Source organism: Amblyomma mixtum, chromosome 3 (assembly GCF_055824585.1).
Source record: "Amblyomma mixtum isolate Tamu chromosome 3, ASM5582458v1, whole genome shotgun sequence".
Taxonomy (NCBI): domain Eukaryota; kingdom Metazoa; phylum Arthropoda; class Arachnida; order Ixodida; family Ixodidae; genus Amblyomma; species Amblyomma mixtum.
In genome coordinates, this window is record NC_143014.1 from 132,727,505 (window position 1) to 132,743,181 (window position 15,677).

General features: G+C 47.8%; 1 long non-coding RNA gene and 1 pseudogene across 1 annotated transcript in view; one reads left to right on the forward strand and one right to left on the reverse strand.

Annotated features, from left to right (window-relative positions):
* The window catches only part of LOC149351974 (uncharacterized), a 114,986-nt gene that overhangs the window by 48,027 nt on the left and 51,282 nt on the right, over nucleotides 1-15,677 (reverse strand). The gene's annotated exons all lie outside the window — the stretch shown is intronic.
* Nucleotides 1-15,677, forward strand: part of LOC149351976 (chromosome-associated kinesin KIF4A-like) — a 60,866-nt pseudogene that overhangs the window by 25,393 nt on the left and 19,796 nt on the right.

Below are 15,677 nucleotides of genomic sequence, written 5' to 3' on the forward strand. Positions count from 1 at the left end.
TATAGCTGGTGGCAGCTGCCGCTGTGGCTCAATAGTTATGGTGCTCGGCTGCTGATCCGAAAGCTGCGTGTTCAGTCCCAGCCGCGGTGGTCGCATTTCAATGGAGGCGAAATGCTAGAGTCTTGTGTGCTGTGCAATGCCAGTGCGTCTTAAGGAAACCCAGGGGATAAAAATCATCTGGAGCCCTCCACTACTGCGTCCCTCACAGCCTGAGTTGCATTGGGATGTTAAACCCCCTAAACCAGCTCACTAGCGGCAGGGTTGCTACACTTGTCCTCCTCCTAACATTTACCTGCAATACGGCACACCATTTATGGCCTTTAATCACCCTTATTGGGTGTGAGGCCTAGTAGCAGGTTGCGTTCATCTTGCGTAAGAACCAAGGCTGCTAGCTGCTGAAGTATGGGAGGTTAGTTTGATGACTGTAGATGTTCTGAGAGCTGCTTGCACTTTGTTCCTTGATTGTAAAGCCTGTCCTTCTGATGTCAATCCATTTCATGCTACTACTGCATTTTGGCACTGCAGGAGGCGGGAACGAGGCCATAAAACCCTAGCTTGTCATTTTGCTCTTCCACTCTGTTTTACTTCTTTCGTTACTTCCTCCCCCCTCCTTTCCAGCCACGTGCATGTCACATGTGGGGTGCGTGACGCCTGGCGGTGCTGGATTATGTGTGTTCTGTCTATGCTTATTCAGTTAGTTCACGGGTACATTCAAAATACTTCACTTGCGTTCCTTTCGAACGTTAGAAACTAACAAAAACAACAGTTTCTAGTGTTTTTCTTGGTTTCAGTGACTCTTCCTTTCTTTGGCTCCACATTCCAAGTTTCTCTGCATCTAGCTAGCTTGCTTTTGGCAGAGGCACGATTGCGGATACTGGATGCCATTTCGCGTGCTGGTTGTCAGCAGGTGCCATTGTCAAGAGATTTGGAAGATGTGACTTCCGTCAACGGGGAGATGACCCCGCAAGTGCCACCGCTCGAGCAGTTGTGCAAGGAGGATAGCGTACAGCAGCCTGCACTGACCCCAGAGCTTGATGACTTGAGCCGCTTAAGCAAGACGGATGCAAGCTGTCAGCAGCTTGAGGCCATGAAGGTTCGGTACGAGGTAAGAGACCCTGGTCGCGCTTCTCCTCCACCTTTTATCTTCTTGCACATGAAATGCTCAGATGTGGCATTTAGTGGAAGGTGTGAATTTAGTGAAACGGCAACTTTGATTTGAAATTTGCCTGCCCTTGTTGCCAGCACATTACATGGAAGAATATTCCAAGCAGTCACGCTGGACTAGGGGCCCATGAAATAGGAACTTGGCTTATTTTTCATTGATTTATAGAGCTTAGCTTCCATTCAGGAGCGCATGTATATTGGACGTAACCTTCATTTCACGGTTCTGCGACTACAAAGCTTAAAGATTTTGCACCATGCTTACATCCTCTTTGTGCATAATATTCTGGCTGCACTTCCAAGCGCACCCCCACCTCCAAGTAACCATCCAGTGATCACACCGTGGTTTCTGTATGTCTTAGCCTGTGATGCAACACTAAACGCATCCCTCTCAAGACCTGACAATATATTGCAAGGCTGTCTTCGGAGGGCTGTGACAAAACAAATCTACCCAATTAGCACCACGCCCTTCCCTCTCTTGTGCCATGACAGCGCAAACTTGCATATGGCCTTAACATGCCCCTTCCTCGCGGGGGGTGCATTGTTCACCTCCTCTTTACTGGGCACAATGTATACTTTGTACAGAACAACCGTGGGTCCACCCTTTGGAAGGGTTGCAACTGCATAACTTTGCATAACTATCTACTTCCCTGCAACTAACTGGAACCTCTAGTTAAGCACATTACAAGTACCCTAGGTCACTAACTAAATGTTCCCTTTAGAAGTTTCCCCTCTTTGTTTGACTGCTCACAGCTACAAGGCTTCTTTTTTTCCCTGGTCTCTTGCCATCGGCCCTTTGTAACTTAGTTTTTCCTTATCAATAGGGTTGCAAAGAACAAAAGCCCCAGACGTGCACCGGGTATGCAACAAGGTCGCGAGTCACCTTTATGAAGCACGACTCGGAGCGCAACGTCAAGCGCCTCCAGCAGGAGGTCCTGGTGAGTCACGTACCATAGGGTTCATTGGACTGTTTTGCGGAATGTTGAAGAATTCAGGTCTGCCCCCTTTTGTCTATCAGCTTCTACCCCTGTTAACTGCGACTGACGGATTTGCTACATACTAACTCGGCCAGGAACCGTCAGATCAGTAAGGGCTCGTTCATAGGCTACCAATACCACGACGCTGGCTCCGACAGTACGCAGCAAGCTTGGGGAAGGGAGGTTAGGGCCAATGCTTGCCTGTAGCTCAAGGCCTATATTGCCTCCCTTTACTTCCATCGGCCTTTTTTATACCTCCTTATTCCGGCCGTATTGCGCCACAGGACTGAAAGGGACAGTTGGTGATCGTGGCTCCCCCTGTCGGAAATCGGCACAGCCTCATTTTTTTTCATTCGAGAGCACTCATGGTGCTGCCGCTCTACATTGTGATTGCACCGCATGCAGTCCGTTTCTAAATGTAAAGATATGTTTAAACTTGTAAGTACCAAAATGTAAGCATTTTTCATTCCTTATTTTATTGAGTTACAAATTGCAGACGTTTTTCTTTGCATACATCAAAGGTGAAAGCTAGGCAGAGCCCCTGAGATAATCAAGTATAGAGGCATGCTTGGTTCAAGTCTTCATCAGGGATTTTACGACTTCACACGTTTGCATGTTTTGACGCTTCTGTTAATGAGTGTTGCAGATTAGGGATTGTACTAGACAAGAACGAAATATTTAATGTGATTTGAGTGAACATGGCAGCGGGAGATGTCGCCGGTACGGCCAATGCGGCAGGTCCATAACCGTCATCTTATGCTGATACTGCTGACCTCAGTTCCACTGAAGTGTTGTTGACTGCTGTTGAGTGCTGTTGACAGCTGTTGACTGCTCATGTACCGCCATTCAACTGCCATTCACTTACATACTGTCAGTCAGCTGAATTACAGATGAAAGCAGCCATATAACGGGTATAAGGTGTAAATTAATTGTGATATGTAAATGTTACGATAAAGAAGGGAGCCAACAGTTACTAAAACCGAGGAAGGAATAGGGGAATGTTTTTTTTTCTCCATTAGTGGTGTAGTGGCAAATTAGTAGTGTAGTGTAAATATTTTTAACCAGTAGCGCACCGATTCTTTGCCTGAAATATGATTGATAAGAAAGCAGAAGAAAGAAGTACCACATGCCGCCGGTCCCACCGATTACAAAGCTTTGGCCGGTCCCAACCCACGACCTCCGCATGCCGCGTGCGGTGCTTGTAGCTATGACAGGAACTGTCCAGTCTTTTACTTCAAGGGGCATGCACGGTAAAACATCGTTATTTCGAGGCCATTGGGACCACAAAAATATTCTAATTGACCGGCTTTTGATTTAACCACCAAAGCGAAAGAAGGGAGGAGGGGAAGGGGGGGGGGACCAGGCAAAAAATTTTCATTGCGGGAACGTGCAGCCTTTATTGGACGAACTTTGCGATGATCGTAAGCCGCCGCATAATAGTCGACCACCCCAACTCGTTGCTCTGGCTAGCCAAAAAGGAGTTGTCTGCACATATAAGTCGGCGTACGAACCCTACGATATAAGACGAATGCACGATATAAGTTGGCGCACGAACGAAAATTTCCAATTTGTTGGAACTCCGTCGCTGCGGCCGCTTGAGCCGCCACGATGACTCGAAAAAGGTTTTTTTGCCACTGCGGCAGAGACCGCGAGAGTTTTCGCTTGCGTATATGAAGCAGGCTTAATGGTTCATAAGGACAGTAGTCAGAAGCCAATGCAGATCAAAAGCGGAAAAACGGCGCTCCACCCTGCCTTCCAAACTTGCATGCGGCCCGACGGGCTGGAGGCTAACCGAACTGCAACATTTCGGATACCGGCGCGACGCAGCTGCCTAGGCCTGTCGGCGATTGTTGGTGGTTTGCTTTCGCCCTGCCTGCCACTCGTCGGAGGCAGTGACTGCCAGCGCTAATGAGCCGAGGAAATGGTGCATTGAAATTTTTTTAGCTGAACCTATTTGCAGAAAAATTTACGACCTTTTTTTTCTTCTTTTTGACGCCTGGAGCCCCATGCGTCCTACCGGGAACGGTCGCCGGCACGGGGCGCGTACTACTCGCCGCTCGTCCAGAACTACGTTAGACTCTGCAAAGAGGCCGGCTCTGCGTATGAGTGTACCCCCCAGTTTTGGATGGTCGTTTTTCTGAAGAATGGTCGACGGTAGGGACCCTCAAAAACGGTTCACAAAGTGGCTATGAAATGCGGGCATTATGTAGAGTAAATGCCACTGAGGGTGCATTCCGCTTAGAAGTGCTCAGAAGTGCGCAGATAATTTATAAATAACTTTTTAAAAACTCTCGCTTTAGTACCTCTCGGCGTCCTGCGGTGCCGGGCTTTCCCACCAAAATCTTCATGCTGTGCTCGAGACGTCATCAGTAAAGGGCTGTCATTGGCTCGTGGAAAACCGCAGTGAAGGCGGTGTGCACGGCCGGCCGGAGACCGTGGCGCGTCTCCCTTTCCATTATCTTCTTTATTGTCAAGCCGTGGCGGGATAGCGAGCAGCAAAAAAAAAAAATGAGTAAACAACTGAGCTAGTTTGGCTGTGTGGTGGTTTCGTGGGCAGAATGCGGTGGTGGTCTGCAATTGATTGATTGATTGATTGATTGATTGATTGATTGATTGATTGATTGATTGATTGATTGATTGATTGAAAGTTCCTTATTTTGAGAGGAAGGCACAAGGCCACTCTGGGGGGAAATGGAGAAAGTTAGTCACAATCGAGGTCCGAGTCGGTGTATTGTCTATTTTGTCTGTAATCATATCTTTTTTTTCTTGGTCTGTTACATGAGTTGAGAGGGAAAACATGGAGGCCGTTTTAATCTCCGTATCTCTGGTGTTACATGTGCTAGATCGAAATTTTTTGTGCGACGATGACAGGCGATGTAATATATCTGTCAGTTAATTCTTCGACTTCTTTTGCCCTCAGTGGACACATTTCAATGCCTTTTTGAAGCAATCAGATATGGTGGTGTTCGCGCAGTCAACCCATCACAGGCACGGAGCAAGAATGATTGTGTCGCGGAACAAGCGCAGGCGTGCGTTTCGGCGGTCCGCAAGCCGTAGCATAGTCTGGTTTTCGTGCTGTTAGTACTGGGGCTGGGGCGCGTCGCATATCAAGTATCACCACCGCTCTGCGTGCGGAACCGGTTTGCGGCGAAATCAGGATTGAGAATTCCAGCATAGCATCCCAGATCTTCGAATTAACTGGGTTGGTGCAAGATGCCGCTTCGAATTGCCCTGTCAAATTTGCATTAGAAATTACGGGACCGCAGAAATAGTTTGAATTATCCGGGATTTAAAATTAACAGATTGCAAGTGCCACGTAGAACGGGATTAAACTATGAGGCAGGCAGCTTTTCACGGCCCTCATGCTTCCTGTGCCATCGACTGTCAAAACCGAGGTTCTCGTTAAAGGGGCTTTGAGACACCTTCCGAGGAGAACACATAAACTCGCTCAATAACTGCACTGTGTTATCATGAGCATCTGAGTAAAAAAAAATTGCCGACGATAACGTTAGTTTCTAATGCGAAATTTGAGCGCAGCTCACTAGCTGTTTCTGCTTTTCGATAGATTGAGGCAAAGAATTCGAGCAAGACATGTTTGTACAATCACAGACAACTTGTTATTTTCCACACATATTCCTCCTTCAAGAAACACTCCACTAACAGTTCTTGACTTTCATGAAGGAAGCTTTGTGGAGGGAGAAATAGTTGGATATATGCTCGACTTGGGGCACCAGTGCCTGGTTCTCAAAGACGAGGTCTGTGCAAGTATTTCGCGAAGTTGTCACAGCTCTTGGGGCCGTTACGAGCGAGAGGAACGGGATCCTCTCCCTCGTAAGTGGTAAGAAATTCCCGCTTGTGTTTATATCTACATTAAAGTCCCCACCCACCCTGCCACCCTGGCAGGTGGCAGCGTTTATGGCACAACGTTGTCAACGCCAAAGCATGCAGCGCACATCTGTCACTACCGCCACGTAGCTTTAAGCACGATTGAGGTATCCCCTGTTCGAAGAGGGCAGTTATGCGCCTTCCCTCTGGTTCAGATGTCCATCGAAATGTGTGACAGATACTGCGCATTTCCTTTCCGCAGAAACCAATTTAAAAATGTTACCCTCTGCTTTCCATGCCCCCGCTCTATTGGTTTCACAGCTGTGGGAGACAGATACTGCGCATTTCTTTTCCTAAAAAAAAAATACAGAAGACACTTTGGAAATTCTGAAGCGTGCTAGGCGAAAGCCTTGTGGTCAACCCACGGCCGCTTCCCCGAACCGCTTGACACGAAATCACTGGGCCGCTTCGGAGCCATGCGTCTCACTCACCCGACTGCAACCAAACTTCTGCCGAAGGAGCGGGGGAGTAGCTTCCACCGCCGACGCGCGCGCGCTCGTTCTACCGCTACTGTGTGATGTCATGGTTGCTATGCACAGCTGCGCCCCCCACTGGCGCGCCGGTTGCTAAGGGGGGGAGGAGGTTGCGCTTTTGCTTTCTCCTTTCCAAGCTCCCACTCCATTGCTTTTGCAGCTTAAAGGGTATCCACTGCTGGTTACAACGGACAACGGCGACGGCGACGCCGCGAAACGCAGAAACGGGCGCCTAAGAGTTGCGCTCTAATATACACTTCTACATGCAGCAGAGAACCCACAATCACGCGTGAAAGTTGGCGAGCCCTTTCCGGCAACTTTTTCATGCTAGCACCCTCCTCCGTTGCACACTCCTGCTTATACTAATTCAGAGATGGCTATTGGCTAGATTCTTTCAGACGTCAGGCAGCTGCCATGGCCGCGGCCAGTAAGCCGCGTAGCTCCGGCGGGTCAGGAAGCTCCGCCCCCTGGCGGTGGGGCCGGCGGGAGGAGCACCGACCTTCCAGCATGCAAAAAGTGACGGGAGGAGAGAGAAAGGCGCGAGGACGCTGAAATTGAAATTTTGACTACAGACAACACAGCTTCGGCAAAGCGCATTAAAAAAATTCTTGCTCAAGGATATTCGTGATGCGGCGTCCTTTAATATCCCGGGCATACCGCAACTTTATGAGAGCCCCTTTCAGAGCCACTTTAAGCTAATTAACTGACAAGAATAAAGGGTCAAGGGGCTCATGACAACCCACATATGGATAAAGTCAACACTCATTGAAACCCATGGTAGTTGAATGGTGTTACATGACAGCGGCAATTGCCACTGAACAGTCAGCAGCAGTTCAGTGCTACTGAGGTGAGCAGGCTTTCTACAAATGTGTCTCATTCGAACCCCTCAGTTCCCTACCCTTGTCCGACAAAGAAAGGAGGTTTGGTCAGAGCTTCGGTTCTTTTAAACATGTGTGAAAACTTCTGGAACTGGTTCCATCAAGAAAACCCAGCATAATTCCACTGTTGGCGCAAACTATGTCCCCTGCCCCCCTATGTAATGCCCTTCTGGACCATGGATTGCAGTGCTAGCTCCCGCTATCCACAAAGGAGAGAAATCAAGCAGAAGGAAACCGTCCAAAAAAAGTAGAATATGTTCTGTCTGTCCACTCCTGCTGCGCCTTCAGGAAAAGTTTAAATGACATTGCTTGTGGGGGTACGGCGGAGAAGGGGGGATGGACCCTCTTCCCCCCTCACTGCTGAGAAGTGCCTACAATTGGAATAGCTTCTGGTTGTATTATTTATACAGGAATTATTCGCTGCACTTTGCAAACACTATAATTCTCTTTAAATTTGAGTTTATTCATACACGGTTGACTGGATATCTTTCAGTCGCCGCCTACGTTTTGAGAGGCCTTCCAGAACAATGATTTTCGGACCTCTGCCTGTATTTACATGTTACATAACTGATACTTCTGTCTCATGTTACAAATTTAGTTCACAGAAGGTATTCTTCAGGGCCTCTTTAAGACTGTGGGGTTATTGTCATTCCTTGCACAGACCCTGAAGCAGAATAGGGTGCAGATCATGAGGCGTCTCAAGGAGGAGTCGGAACGCCGCCGCCAGCTGCAGTCACAGCATGCCCAGGAGGTGCGGGCCTTCCGGAAGCGGGAGCAGCAGCAGAAGGCCCAGATAGCGCAGATGGAGCGACAGAGCGCCCTGCGCATCAGCGTGCTGCAGCGGCGCATGGATGATGCCCTTTCATCTAAACGCCGCCTTGAGGCTGCCAGCAGGCGTCGCCAGGAAAAAAATGTCCATGCCAACAGACTGGAGGCACCCCGTAACCAGGCAAGACTGCAGTCTTTGTCTTTGATAGTGTCTCTTGCTATAGCCCCTGCTGCCTTGTGATCTCGTTGGTCGCATGAATTAGTGTTGCCACACACCAAGGTCATGTGACCATTAAGTTCTCACACGAGATTTAAATGTATTAAGACAAATGTTTCAAAATATGTAAACGCGATGAGTCAACTTTATACATGCAACTTGACCTCACAAGGAAGGAAATGGTGTAAAAGGTTTCAATCAGTATCCATGTATATATATATATATATATATATATATATATATATATATATATATATATATATATATATAAGATATGAGTATATAATGCGTGTGCGCGCGCGCGTGCTCGCGCATCAGTTGGGGGCCGCCGCGGTGGCTCAGTGGTTACTGCACTGGGCTGCTGACCAGAAAGAAGCGGTTTAGATCTCAGCTGCGACGGTCGAGTTTCAATGGAGGCGAAATTCTGGAGGCCCGTGTACTGTGCGATGTCAGTGCACGCAAAAGAACCCCGGGTCTAAGAAATTTCCGGAGACGTTCACTACGGCGTCCCTCATAGCCTGAGTCACTTTGGGATGTTAAACCCCCGTAAACCATAATCCAAAGCATCAGTTGGTGTAGCTAGGCCCTTCTCTCCCCTCCCCCTCTTTTCAATATGTCATAACTGTTGCCCGCATGTCATTACATCATTGCATAGCGAAACCGCATGACTGATGTGAACTGTGGGTCGCATTAATGGGTATTCGGACTAGTTGACTAGATCATGAGAAAAAAACAAGATGTACCAACTGGCTCATCTCGCCGTTTTACTGACTAGATCACATGATCCGTTACACCTCTTACTAATGACCATGAGCCCACTACACAATGTGACCGTATCAACTCCTCAATAACTGACACTCGTATCGCATTGCGTGAGCACCCCTTCACCTTTTTTTGCCCACAGAACTGGCCACGGAAGGGACTGCTCGTGGCGTCTGAGAGGAACAAGATGGAGCACCACGTGGCTTCGCTTGTCGAATCAAGGAAGAGCATCTCCATGGAGATCCACAAGCTCAAGGAACAGGCTCAAGAAGACAAGGTGGGCCGATGTGTTGCTGTTGTATACTCTGCGCGCACACATTCACTGCTGTCGCTGTGAATCAGAATGCACCAGATGCTTCTTGGTTGTTGAGGACCGTGTGCAGTGCATGTGGAGACCACGCAAGCAGCACCAGCAGCATGGAATGCCTATCGCACTGGATAGGGTTGTGCACGAACATTGTGAAGAAGCAAATGTGGCTTATTTTTGGCAATGGGCCTGTTCAGTATGATGCATTCCCCAAAACCCTTATCCATAAAACAGCAGTCATGAAAACTAAAGCAGAGTTACTCACCACTCCTAGTGTCAATCTTAACCAACACCTCGTTACATTTGCCGCTGCTTCAATTTCTCTGCATATATTGTATAACTTATGCTTGCTTATGTCTATCCTGAAGGCTTCCTTACATGTCAGCAACATTGTAATGCATCTCATGGTAAACAATGTCTCTTCAAAGTTACTGGCTGGTTTGTGCTCGCTTCCCACAGAGATTGCATCTAGTAGTATGTTTACACCGCTGTCAGATTTCAGTAAATTGGTGGGTTGCTGTCTGCAGGTAGGCTTAACCGTTGTTGTACTCACTGAATAAGCTTGATGCCATCTGCTGCCAAAGATTGCCCAATGACCATGTTTCTCGGTAATGCGATATTTTAGTGCAGCTGCTGCGGTATTTCAACCATAGGCAACCGCAGACACAAAGTGCAATGTTGAAAGGAGGCAGACGTAGGTTTAGGCTTCGGCAGTGTGCGCAGCGATCTGCCACCACTGAGTTTGCAACTGAGCCTCTCGGTCGAATCCTCACTGGAAAAATTTGCAAATCACATTGCAGCTTTAGTCGCGTGACAACACAAACAAGGATGCCAACTCGGGCTAATTCCATTTGTAAGCAATAACATTAAATTTGCTGCCTGAGAACTAGCTATTACAGTTGCTCTGCAGCACAATTCAGTGCCTTATTTACCATCTTCCCTTCTCTCTTATGGACTCCTTAAAATACAAGAGACTGATAATCAATCGCTCGCCTAGCTGCTCATGTAACACACCACATCACACTCAAGTTGCTTTTATGCTATACCATTTAACATAAATCTCACATCACTGAGTGAAAACTGTCGCAAACGGGAGAAGGGCGATGCGGCACATAACTAAAATAGCACGAAAAAATGCCACAGCAATGGTCGGCACTGCTGCCCTTCAGCATGATAATTTCGATGAGTTCATTCACACAGATTGGGGGACGAGGGGAGAGGTGATTGCTCCATGCTAAAGGTGGACGTGCATTAACCAAACTGTCAACGCGCGAGCACGATCGATCCGTAAAGTGGTGTAGAAAAAATAAAGAAAATTTTCGAAGCGGGCGGCGGTGCAGAGAAAGGGAGCAGGTGCCGCAACTCGCCTCAAGCTGCATCTCCCTTCCCCTGATTTCTCGATAAGGCTCGAACTATCTCGAACTGTAAATCCGTGCGCATGCCGCTTCGCCAAGGTGGCGGGGAGAGGAGGACCAGGGCCGTGAGCTGATGCACGTACGCTGGCGGGAGCCCGAGCCTTCATGCATGCTCCAGAACAATCTTTTCCATAATTTTTGGCCTCGGGTTGCCTCCGCGCCACCTGCCTTTGCTCCCTCCGATGTGCACGTTCGCTCGGTTACGTTTAGGCCAGCGCCAAGGCACGCCGCTCAACGCAGGAAGAGGCAGTAGCAGCAGCAGGGCTCGGTTTTTCAATCAACTGAGGAGAACTGAAACAACTGATGGAACTGACTCCAGTTATGGCTTGCATTTGCAAACAGATTTCCATATCATCAGTTAATATGCTGGCCGAAGAGTTAAAATAGCTGGCACATTTTTTTTACTATCATGAGGGCAATGATTACGGTACGCCTGTAGGTGGCAGACCACAATTTCTTGGCAACATTGACCTTCTCCGGTCACGTGATTGTAACTTGTACAACTACTATCACCGTGCAACTGAAACTTGAACATTGTTTCTGTGGCACATTCAGTTTAAAGTGCTCAGAAATACTTTCTAAAGGCTTCAAAACCGATTGAACAGGAAAATCTTTAGTTTCGCATTGTTTTGCGCAAACGTTCCTTTGAAAGAAACTCGCTGTATCAGCCATACCCCTGCGGGGAATTGTGACAGTACCATGATGGCACTGCAGAGGCTGGCGCATGCAGGCTCTATTCTATGCTTTAAACATCCCTCCTCGGGTCTGTACATACCATGCAGATGCTGGTGTTAAATGTATGACTTGGCAGGCCGCAAGATTGTTACTATGTCAGAAAATTTTGCACAGAAACTACCCATCAGTAAAATGCACAAATAAGGCGCAGTTACAAGGCGTTGCCTGAACGAACGCAGGTCCTTATATGTAGATCTCCTGACTCCTCGCGAGTGCATTCACTCGGAGCCTATTACCACTATTTTCCGCGTGCACGTTGGTTATGTCTGCTGGCTTTCCCTACAGCTTGTGGATAAGGCGGCCAGCAAGCTGGATGAGCAGCACGCACTGGCCGAAAGCCGGTCACGCATCGACGCACTCGAAGCCAAGGTTCAGAGACTCGAGAGGGGCTTCGAACTGCAGCTCCTCGAGCTCAAGAAGGAAAACGAGGAGAAGGTTGGGCGTGCAGACTCTTTTTTATATAGCTAGGATAATTGTTACCTGCAAAGCTGCTTATTTCCTTTGAATATTATGGATTAGCTCCATAAATGGTATAAAGGAATCGTGTGAGACAAATATGCGATTGCTGAAGAGCACTGCAGGCAAGAGTGGACATTTCGCATGCGAATGAGTTGTGGCTAACTTGGTACTTTGTGGATGGCACCGAGATGACTGCCATTAAATATGTTTGTGGCACATAGCTAATGCCACTAAATGTGCCCGTCGATGCCCCCGCGCCAAAAAACAGCATAAGTGAATCAAACATGCCTGTGTGGTGCGGGTACGTGTTACTGGAAGCCAGTGAAGCCATTAAGCCAAAGTGCAATATGCAAAAGCAGACTTCACAAATTGCGAAATTTGTATATTGAGTGACTATGTTCTGCAAAAGCAGGTTACACCAGCAGTACTATTGCATTGTGCTGAATACCCCAGCTGCTGCTTCGTCAACATTCTCCAGAGGGAAAATATATTTCGTGCTTTTTATCTAGCCTCACGCCAAGATGTAGTAGTAATTTCTTTTTTTTCCTTCGCGGCGTACTTTGCTTTGTGATGTCCACATTTACTATAGCAGTGCCTCACATTCCATAGAAAGAAACCGGTTGTAATAGCTTGTGCACATGTCCGCTGCAGAAGCTGCTCTTGCTTAAGCACTCAGCCAGTTCAATGCTGCAGTAAAACCCACATATTAATGTCTCGCTGGTGGAGAGGCTGGAGAGCCAGGTATTTTTTTTCTTGCCAGTCACTTGCCCTGCCGAAAAAAATAAAACCTGCCAAGTTTTTCGTTTAGTGCAATACCACTACTAGGCGCATTTTCTGATTCCGGGCATAGGTACGTAAGTACGTCCTGCTCTGTGGCAGGCGGCCCACCTACGCACTGGATTGGGTGCAACTTTCCAGGTGTGTACAACTGGCTGCCCTTCACCTGGGTGAAGGGTACACCTGGGTGAAGGCCTAAAGGCACTTACCGTTAAGATCACATGTCTTAAATGTCTTTAAGTGAAAGGCCTTCAGGGTGAAGGCCTTCGTGGTAAATTCCTTCCGAATACAGACCTTTAGGTCAAATGCCTTTAGCACATAATGACCTTAAATGCCCATCTTAAGTACTGCTACTGTAGGATCTTCCGCGCTTAGCCGTGCTAAACCGTCTGCTGCACACAAGGTCTCGACGAAAATTAATCTGTGTGCATTTTATTTTTCTCCTATGTGCAACTGCTACAGATTCAGGAGATAGCCAAGCTCCGCTACGCCTACGATGATCTCAAGAAGAAGGCTCAGAAAGTGGAGACTCTGGAAATGGTAAAAGTCGTGTTTCTTTCTCATTGCTCTAGTGCTGCTTTTTCCCTCTTCTGTGTAGTAGCTGACACTGGCTTGGAAAACTGTACGGGCTTTATATGGGGGCACATTCCGCCACACTCGTGACTATGCAGTCAGTTTGTCTCCTTAGCTCATCTTTTGAAGGCAGAAGTAGTGTGGCAATGAAATGCCGACCTTAGCACTCACCAGCGTAAAAAAAAGCCAGCCACCTTACCAGCCAGCCAGCAGTCTTATCAGCCTGTGACGTTTTAAACATTCTGGAAATACACACCTTCTTCTTTACATTTTCTTTTGCCAAGGGCTCTTGTTTACTTTCTACTCTGAAAGCTCTGTGATACTGTAATGGTTAGTAGCAAGCCCATAGTGTCATCGGGAGAAGTAGGAGTTGCGGCCCTTTTAACCAAGGACAATGGAACCTTTTAATTTCGAACTTGCTAAATTCCAACTTCTACTTTAATTATACATTTGTCGCGCGGGCAGTTTTGATCCTCATTTTGCCTCCATTTTGCCTCCACGAGTCAATGCTCATCGAATTCAATGCAGATCAGAGGTTCTCACATAGCCCCTTTCAAGCGCAGTCGAGTCAGATACTGCTTGGCCCTATCATGATTCACCAAGCGCTCTTGAGGTTTCAAGCGCACTCGAAAGCGGGCATTGAAAATTTCGCCGTCAATAGTCTGAAAAAGCAAAAGGAAGTTAATAAAGTAAAAGCATGAGCATTAAGGTATAAATTGTTTAAAACGCATCATAAACCATTTTTTGTGGACGATGCCTGCTACACAAAAAGGGGATTGTGTGGGCTAGTTGGTGATCCATGAAGAATTGCAGCGCATCACAGCAAAAAACGAGAACAGAGACAAGTTGACACACAAGTGCTGGCTTCCAACTGAGTTCTTTATTTTGTCCCCGTCTTTTGCGCTGCTAGCCTGAAGACCGTATATATACTCAGTGAACTTGCAAGGCTGTGCTTGCACTATGACATCACTAGGTGGAGGCGGGGGCGTACGGGCAACATGCACGGATGAAGCGAAAGCATGCACACACATACACCTGGATTTACGCAACCTCGACATGTGGTCCGGGCGCGGATGAACATACTGCGACGGCAGCTTTCGCGGAAGCACGCTTCTCTCATCTCCTGTTTCCACCTGTCAACCCTTGCCTCCACGCGATGATGCGCATCACGTGGCCAGCAAGGGCGCTACAGCCTTCATTTCGAGTCAGTGTTGGGTGGCCATGTCACCGCGTGTGGCCCGAGGGGACCTCACGATCACACTAGGGCTAGAATCCGAAACCATGCCACTTATGACACTGTCAACGCCAAGCCAAGATGTAATGCGAGGTGCGGTGTAGCAGTTCCACAACGGCCGCAACGCAGTGCATCCTTACTTTCGTTGATATTGGTGGTTTGGGGCGCTGAAGTTCGTGTTTTTGCATGTTCGTGTTCTGCATGCAGAAAACCAAAGTGATGTTCAACAGTCTAGCAAGGGAACAGCAGCTCTCAATTTGTAGCGAGGGGCTGGAAGTAGTAAGGGAATTTGTCTAAGTGACCGCTGATCCGGATCATGAGAGTGAAATAACTAGAAGAATAAGATTGGGTGGAGCGCATACGGCAGGTTCTTTCACATCATGAATAGCACTTTACCAATATTCCTTCAAGAGAAAAGTATGCGAGAGCTGTATCTTATGGGGCAGAAATGTGGAGGCTAATGAAGAGGGTTCGGCTTAAGTTAAGGACAACGCAGCGAGCTATAGAAATAAAAATGGTAGGTGTAACGTTAACGGATCGGAAGCGGGCCGAGTGGGTGAGGGAACAAATGCGGGGTTAATGACATCCCAGTTGTAATCAAGAGGAACAAATGGGCTTGGGCAGGGCATGTAATGCGAAGGCAAGATAACCGCTAGTCCTTAAGGGTAACGGAGTGGATTCCAAGAGAAGGCAAGCGTTGCAGGGGGTGGCAGAAAGTTAGGCGGGTGGATGAGATTAACAAGTTTGTGGGGATGCAGTGGCCGCAGCTGGCAAAGGACAGGGATAATTGGAGAGACATGGAAGAGGTCTTTGTCCTGCAGTGGGCGTAGTCAGGCTGATGATGATGATGAGTTCGTGTTTTGGTCGCTTGGTCACAGTTTTTTCGATGGGCTATCATAATTGTACTGCAAAGTTCAAATTTCTTAGGATACAATATGTCCAAAAAAAACCGTGAACCCGGCTAATGCCAAGCAGTAGAAAGGGAACGAGAGCCACGTACGTTACCGGTGAAAGCAGAAGTCTGAGCTGACGAATGCAAACCCCAGAAGAGTGTTT